We start from the raw sequence: 8,655 nt of genomic DNA on the forward strand, positions 1-8,655 counted from the left end.
ATGATGTCGTCAGGGTGGCGGTTGGGGGGTGTAAGGTGGCCATGCAGGAAGCAAAGCATGTACATCTACTGGCTGATTTGCAGAATGTCAAACCAGAAAACCTAGGATCAATCCTGGCTTCTCCACTTGACCAATTATGTGATCCGAGGTAATTGTTTAATTTAACTTTGCCTCCGTTTTTAGGTCTTGCCTAGCGACGCAGCGCATGCGTTGCTCGCCTTGGCGAGATCTATTGTTGTCGGTTTCCTAGCCGAAGGGGGACAGGACATGTGCACGCATGTGGAAGACAGGACATGTGCACGCGTACGTCTGACTGCTTAGCAGAAGAGACAGCAGATGTGCGCATACGGGGGACAGGAGATGTGCGCGCATACCACTCGGCTCGGTCGCTCCCTCTCTCTCTCCCTGTCTGCGCGCACGCAGGACAAGAGATATGCACGCGTTTGCTTCCATTAAATGCCGCTACAGGACAAGAGATATGCACGCGCGGTCACTCCCTCCCTCTCTCTCTCCCTCCCTCCCTGTCTGCGCGCATGCAGGACAAGAGATATGCATGTATTTGCTTAAAAATCCAAGTGTTAACAGCGCTGTTGGCTGAAAACCTACAACTGGCTGAAAGCGTCGCGCACTAGACACTAATGTAGAAAATCGAGATTCTGTCATAGGGAACAAAAACATACAAAGTTGGGCAAAATCCATACTAGAACATACAAAGGACAGAGAGCAGCGCAAAGCTGACGAGAGTGAAGCCCAGAGTGAGTGGGACGATAAAGCATGTGACCCAGAATGACTTAAAACTAACGGTTTCCGCTACGCTTGCAGAGAGACCTGTCCGTTTCTTTTCGGCTGCTCTTTGTTTTGCAACACTGCTGTATTTCGCTTCTCCCAAGATGGCTGCTCCCATGGTAGGCACCTGAGTTTCCTCTGATATGCATCTCTAGGATTTGGAGCAGTAACCCTGTTACGTTCCTTGCCCAGTCTGTGACATTAAACAGGGTCATCCCGAACAGGAGGAATAAACCCCCTCCCCAACAGAGAAAGTCAGTTGGGAGCAGACAAAAGCAAGATCGAATCTGCAGCAGAGCCATTAGCCAACTTTCACTTTCCAAAGACCCCAATCTCCACTGCGGCACCACAAAACTGATCGGAGGAAAAGAGCGGTGACATTCTCTCAGCTGCAGCTTCGGTCGTTACGGCCATGTCTCGGCTTAGCCTGCTCCGGCCTGGGCTATTCCCAAGGTTGACAGGTTGCTGCAGCCTCTGCTTTTTCTCCGGATCCCAGGGCTCCGCTTCCCACTGGAGTAAAGTGGTATCAGACGCCGAAAAGATCGTGGGCTACCCGATCTCTATCCTGAGTCTTCGTTGCCTGCTCAGCGACGAGCTCAGCAACATCGCCATGCAGGTCTGAAAGCTAGTGGGCACCAGGCAACCCCTGCTTAATACCACCAGGTAAGGTCATGCTGTTGGCTGCCCCTGCTGAACTTTTTCTACGCCCCCTCATCACGCATACAGACCGGGTTTAAAGACTGCGTTTTCTTTTACACACCGCTATTCTTCACAAGTGCTATCCTTACTCTTTGAGGCAGTGGAGGAAACATCTCGAGTACATAACAGTCTGTGAGTTGCTGCCATCTGATTAAAGGTAAATAATAAAGTGAAGTCCACTCCGTAGACAACTGTTCAAGAATCTCTATCTTTTTATATATTTTTCATACGATTTCACCATTTATAAACCAAGATTAATGAGGCAGCAAAAATATGCTGACGGTGATACAGCTTGTGAATGTCTCCCTTCCACTAACAATCAACAAAAGACACCTGGAAACATTACTGACAGCATCGTTGGGAAGGAGTCGAGGATGCATAGCTACCTTAACTACTGTTATTAGATTCTGTATAGTTTTCACTTTGAATTGACAACTCATGTTTTGTAATATTCTAAGACACACATACACACTTAATAAAAAATTAAATTCAGACTGAGCCTACCAGACACCACAATCTGTCTTGTTGCAAAAGACCTACTGTCTAGTCAAGAACTTACAGTGGCATTTGCAATGCAATAGGTCTCGCATTTACGCGAGTTTCTGCTATTGACATTGCAAATAACAATTGAAAAAACAACAGTTGATGGACAGAATGCAGAACAATGTCATCCATTCACCCCAGTACAGAGATCTGGGCCTAAATCCATCGTTTTTTTGTTCACCATGCCATTCCAGTTTGAACCCAGCCACATGCAAATCAGTCTTGACCCTGTGCCTCATGGGAACAGTCCAGCCCGAACTGCCAGGCCAGGTCCTCCCTGGACTGGAACCAAGCATCCTAGGACCAGTTTCGGGGTTTCACCACTCTTCAGCCTGGATAACTTGATTCCAGTGGCATGGAGAGCACGGGACTGGACTGTTCCCATGAGGCACAGGGTCAGACTGATTTGCATATGGCCATGTCTGAACTGGGGTGGTGGAGTGAGCTAAAGAATGATGATGGATTAAACCCAGATCAGTTGACTGGGGATGAGTGTTTGATTTGCTCAAACACTCCGTCCATCATCCCCTTTGGTATCGCATTGCAAATAAAAATGCCTTTTATTTTTGTTTTCGTTTTTAAAACATAAATAAAAGGCATTGTCATTTACAAATAGCTGAAACTCGTGTAACTGCGAGACCTATTGCATTGCAAATGCTTGGTCTTCATTGTCACATATAAGAGGACCTGAAAAACATGACTACAGTATATGCGCTGTACAAAACCTTCTCTTGTGTTTGTTTAATGGACTATCATGTTGTCCATGTAACAACAACCTAGGCCACCCGGAGGGTGTACATATCAACAGACATGCCTCTAAGTTTACCATTGGTATTTTCAGGGTACTCAAAAAAATACTTTTCAGTGCACTGATATTATCTGTGCACTGATGTAATCTGATGTACTAAGCGGAAATGGTTCTGCAGGTTAACGAAATACACTTTTTGAATGTTTAGGTAAATTTATCATATTTTTTCCCACTTGCTGCAAAATGTCTTAAAAATGGTTTCTTAAAGTTAAGTGGTGCCGGACACCCGAGTTACTTAATGTCTTTAACTACAGTTAAGGTGTAAATTAATGCTTACCCTTTTAACCTCTTTCTGAATGTTAGTGCCCAGTCAAATAAACAGTAGCCCAGTGCAGTTGTTCACCAGCGCGCGCGCGCGTTAAGGTCAGGAGGGCCGCAAGTGACCCCGCGTCCTCCTGCGAGTATCACTCAATAGATGTGAGTGTATGTGTCACACTGGAAGAACTTGCTGCCTGATTGAATGTTGGAAATCCATGGTAATGCCCTTTGTCGTACTTCAGAAAGCATTTTTGCTGTAAGTGCTCGGCACTTAAAGATTGGATTTCCTCTATAAAAACGGCTGCAAAACATGAAAATAAACACCCCAAACAAAAATAAGTCAAAATGTGACTATTCTAAAGGTCGTTGGCTTTATTTAGAGCTGAGAGATAATGGAAAATCGTCCAATATTTGAAGGAAGTGCTAAATCCAGAGCAGAATTCACCAAATTATCTCTGCATTTCTGTCCTTAATTATCAGGCCTACAAATGCATCTTTTTTATTTTCCATCCATCCTTCTAAGTGTACCTATGCAGAGTTGCCAAGAGGCCCACATCATGTGTGCCACTTTCAGCCATTTCTCGCCTCCTGACCACTAGAATTTTGCATTTTGGGATTTGTAGTTTTTCTTTTACCTGTAACGCACTGGCTTGAAAAAACTAACATCCATGGTATATGGCTAAAAATGTTTCCCCGCCAATGGTAGTTAGGCTTACATTTTCAAGAAGTTTCCATCACTGCTTCCATGGCAACAGTTGGTTCCTTTAGTATTGCAGAGAACCCTGGCGGATGGGATTTAACCCATTTTACCATCTCTAAGAAAATGACACCCCACATCTGCGCACCATCATCACAGGACCCTGGTGCATTGGTAGTCATCTGATGTACCCTCCATCTAATGCCACCTGGTAAGCTGCAGGTGGTCCAAAATGCAGCAGTCCGTACACTTCTCGGCATGCCTATGAGAACTTGTGTATCCCTTCATCCTAGAGAGCTGCACTGTCTTCCCGTCAGGAAGAGGATCCTTTTCATGACCTTGCTCCTGGTTCAGTCTGGTCCGGGGTACCTTAGAGCAAGGATTTGCTTTTATGCTCTTTCTAGGCATTTGCGTTCTGCCAACCTCTTTCTGGCCAAAATCCCAGGGATTTGGCGGTCCATAGCGGGGTCAGGTCCTTTTTAGGTCTCGCCTGACCCAGTGCATGCGCTGGTCTGGCGAGACTTTTTGAGAGGGCTCCAAAAAGTGCTACCAGGCCAGCCTAGAGCTACAGTGCATGTGCGCGGGTGCAGCGCTTGACCGCGATTACTTTCACTTTCGTGGTCGCACGGCCGCTTTGATGTTTGATCGCAATCATTTTCACGGCCGCTTGGCATAGCCAATAGGTATCGCTTTTGGGACCTTATAAGTATTTAGTTATGCAACTGTTGCATGGCTAAACACTTATAAGGTCCCAAAGGCGAGACCTATTGGCTATGCCAATGCTTGTTATTCTTGGGACCTTCATTGTGGAACAAGCCCCCTTCGAAGCCATGGTGCATTTCAGCTACTCCCCAGTTTTGAAAGAAACTGAAAATATGGCTTTTTAAGCAGGATTAGTGTTATGTCTTGCAGTCAGTTATCGCTGGAGGTGCGGCGCGCCTGGACACTCCTTGGAGTAACAAAGCGCTATAGAAATGCCTTTACATTACAATGCATACATTACATTACATACATTACCTGGTGGTGACAGGCCTATTACCTCTTCAGCGTGAAGTTTATTGCCATGCTGGTGCCTGGGCCTCCGCCCTACATTGTCCGAATAAGGCAGTATGTACGGTGAAATGCATTTGTACCTACACAGCATATAGAAGTGGTATCGTGCAAAACCTCTCGACCAGGACTGTCCTGTGTAAGTCCAGAAGGTCCGATCCATTCTGGATGGTGAGCGTTTACAGGTAAGTAGGGCTCCCGGTTTTATGATTTTTTTTATTTTTTATTTTTTTTTTTATTTTTTTTTTTACATTTCTATCTATATTTATCCATATTGCTTTTGTGCTCATTTTATCCGTATTTATTTTGTGCTTAGTGTAAACAATGAAGCTGCAATGGGTTTATTTCCACTTTTTTTTTTTTTTAGCGGACAAATGCTCAGTGGTTAAGGTTTGAATATCCAAGTCATTTGAAAACATTTGCTTTGTAGAGCACTTGCATTGGGAGCTCTTGTGAAATTTTTAACTCCCCTACTTGTCCTTCTGCACAGCCAGTGACCTGTCTGTCGTTGGTGGCTCTTCTTATTTGTGTAGACCTAGCACTCCTGATTGACAACAGTGAGAATCTTCCAACCGAAAACCTCTTTACGGCCTTTATCCATATTTAAAAATAAATGAAGACGGTGCAATAAATGGTGTCCTGTCTGTATTAATCTGTAAAAATGAGTAAAAACGGAAAACTAGCGGCATTATACAAAATGTACATTTAAGCACCGTTCATCTAAAAGTAAATAATTTACACAGCCATTAGTTACCCCGAAAGCCTTGGAGATCGCCTGGGCTAACAACTTAGTGAGGAACATGGCACGTTGTGACTTCGGTGAGCGCGACAGCCCTTTGCCCTACACGAGGCAGCGTATCTGCAGTGTGACTAACCTCTCACACAGTGCACTCCCCTGCGGATGGAAGGGCATGGTCAAAGGTCTGTCTTGTTTTAGAGCAAAGTAAACTTAATATCTTATTCGAATTTAGTACAGCAAAAAGCACAGAGCCACCAGTGGCCTGACTCAGCATGGCAAGGTGTGCAAGCCCCCTACACTGGAGCGACTGCACCACACTCCGCCGCCATAGGTGGAAATGGGAAAGGCATACTTATGGAAGCTACAAGGCCGGAGAACGTTGACCGAAAGATAGCTTAGGATGTTAAGACACTTGATGCTGAGATCTATAAGAATTCCACAAGTCTCAAGGTCTAATACAACCAAGGCAGCTCGAGTGGTTACTGCCCTTGCGGTACAGATCTGTGTAATCTTCCAGAGTTTTCAGTTCTCATCAAATATCTTACATTTCTATTGTGCCTGATACAAAGCACTACATGTAACCTGTAGGTCACAGCTTGGTGTGCTCGTATGGTGGCTCAGTGGAGTTATGTTTTTGTTTCAGAAATCCTTGTATCAACCTGCTTGTCATAAGTTGCAATCCAGGTAAAATAGCTTAGTGGGCCATGAGCGTGCTTCATACTGCTGCTTGTACGATACGCAGGCATAGGGCTGATCCTACAAGGCTTAGTACATTCTTTTGTTTTTCTAAGGTTGATACGATAATTTGATAATGGACAGAGATCAGATGCTGCCCCTTAAATGCCCAAACCCATGGACCCAGCGCACCATGGAAATCCCCGGAAGGGATCAAATAGACACAGGGCCCTGAATTATGCATAAAACACTCATGTTTGTGGCATATGTAGCTATAGATACACATGCTCTTATTGAGCATCTAGTATTCGGATCACACGTGTGCAGCATGTTTTTCTTCAAAGAAGCCTTCGAGCCACGAGGCATAGCGACTCCATCTATAGCTGGTATTGGGCATTTGCTCCATTGGTTTTTTTCCACTATTGGGTTCAGACGTGTTCCATCGAGCTTGGGTTGGGGTTGATGCCTCTTAGTTGTCATCTTCGGGCCTCATCTGTTTCTCTACACCTGCCAGTAAAACAATTGTTGTCTTTACCGTATTGGTATCGGCACGCTACCTGCCGGTTTCAACGACCGGGATCTCTTCGTCTTATTTGGGCCTCACCCTTCTGGGGCCTACTCCGATGTGTTCAGTGTAGATAAGGCCCTTTCATGATGGAAAGGACTCCTTTTCAGCACTGCCCTCCGTGTCGAGGCAAATATCCCTGATCCGACTATCACCAGGTGTGTAACCTGTGCCTCCCTCCGGATCACAATGAGGCCTCTTGTGCCGCCTGCCTCGCCTTCCAGCCAAAGAAAACCCCGTTACTGTAAGGCTGAACACCTCACATCACAAACAATGGTGCAGCGGCAAGGGGACAGCACCCCCAATCTATTTGGTCTCTGGGACAGGGGATTGAACATCAACCAGGTACTTCGACCCCTGAACCTCAGATCCTCTCTCCCGAGGCAAATTTCTGCTTGTAATCCAGTGTCGAAGACCTTCAGTTGGCGCAGGTCCAGATAAAGACAACATCAGCCGGGAGTACAACACCTCACCCTCCTCCATCTCTCCGTCACCCAATGGAGGGTGAGTCCCTCCCTCGAGAGGGTCAGGCATCAAGCCCTGAAGCCCAGCACCAGACTTCCGGTCTGCCACTGCATCCAGGGCCATGGTCGGCACCAAAAACGATCTTCTGATCCACCACCGAGCTACCTCCCATCGCTGAAGCATATCCTGAAACCTTGGCTCTCAGCGCCAACACCTCCTTCAGATCCAGCATCGAAAACACCCTCCTGGCCATCTTCGGCTCCAAAGGCGCCTTTGCGGCTGAAATCCACCTCTGTCTCAGCTTCTTCGAAGCCTTCTTTGGCATTGAAATCAACCTTGGTGTCAGCGGAGCAAAAACCTTCTTCGGCTCCTAAACGCCCATTGCCGCCTGCTATAGTGGGCGGAATAAAAAATGTGAATGAGACAACTACAGATAAATGGATGAAGATGGCTGACTGAATGAGAGAGAATGAGAGAGAGAGAGAATGAGAGAGAGAGAGAAAGAGAGAGAGAGAGAGAATGAGAGAGAATGAGAGAGAAGAGAGAGAGAGAGAGAATGAAGAGAGAGAGAGAATGAGAGAGAGAGAGAGAATGAGAGAGAGAGAGAGAGAATGAGAGAGAGAGAGAATAGAGAGAGAGAGAATGAGAGAGAGAGAATGAGAGAGAGATGAGAATGAGAGAGAGAGAATGAGAGAATGAGAGAATGAGAGAGAGAGAGAGAGTGAGAGAGAGTGAGAGAGAGTGAGAGAGAGTGAGAGAGAGTGAGAGAGAGTGAGAGAGAGTGAGAGAGAGTGAGAGAGAGTGAGAGAGAGAGAGAGTGAGAGAGAGTGAGAGAGAGTGAGAGAGAATGAGAGAGAGTGAGAGAGAGTGAGAGAGAGTGAGAGAGAGTGAGAGAGAATGAGAGAGAGAGAGAGAGAGAGAGAGAGAATGAGAGAGAGAGAGAGTGAGAGAGAGAGAGAATGAGAGAGAGAGAGAATGAGAGAATGAGTGAGAGAGAGAGAGAATGAGAGAGAGAGAGAATGAGAGAGAGAGAGAATGAGAGAGAGAGAGAATGAGAGAGAGAGAGAATGAGAGAGAGAGAGAATGAGAGAGAGAGAGAGTGAGAGAGAATGAAGAGAGAGAGAATGAGAGAGGGAGAGAAATGAGAGAAGAGAGAGAGAATGAGAGAGAGAGAGAAGAGAGAGGAGAGAGAATGAGAGAGAGAGAGAGAGAGAGAGAGAGAATGAGAGAGAGAGAGAGTGAGAGAGAGAGAGAGAGAGAGAGAGAAGAGAGAGAAGAAGAGAAAGAGAGAGAGAGAGAAAAGAGAGAGAGAGAGAATGAGAGAGAGAGAGAATGAGAGAGAGAGAGAGAATGAGAGAGAGAGAGAAGAG

General features: G+C 45.9%; 1 protein-coding gene across 5 annotated transcripts in view; it reads left to right on the top strand.

The window, feature by feature from the left end:
* EPHX1 (epoxide hydrolase 1) overlaps positions 1-8,655 on the top strand; it is a 272,143-nt gene that overhangs the window by 180,259 nt on the left and 83,229 nt on the right. The window lies entirely within an intron of this gene.

This window comes from Triturus cristatus, chromosome 6 (assembly GCF_964204655.1).
Source record: "Triturus cristatus chromosome 6, aTriCri1.1, whole genome shotgun sequence".
NCBI classification, from domain to species: Eukaryota; Metazoa; Chordata; class Amphibia; order Caudata; family Salamandridae; genus Triturus; species Triturus cristatus.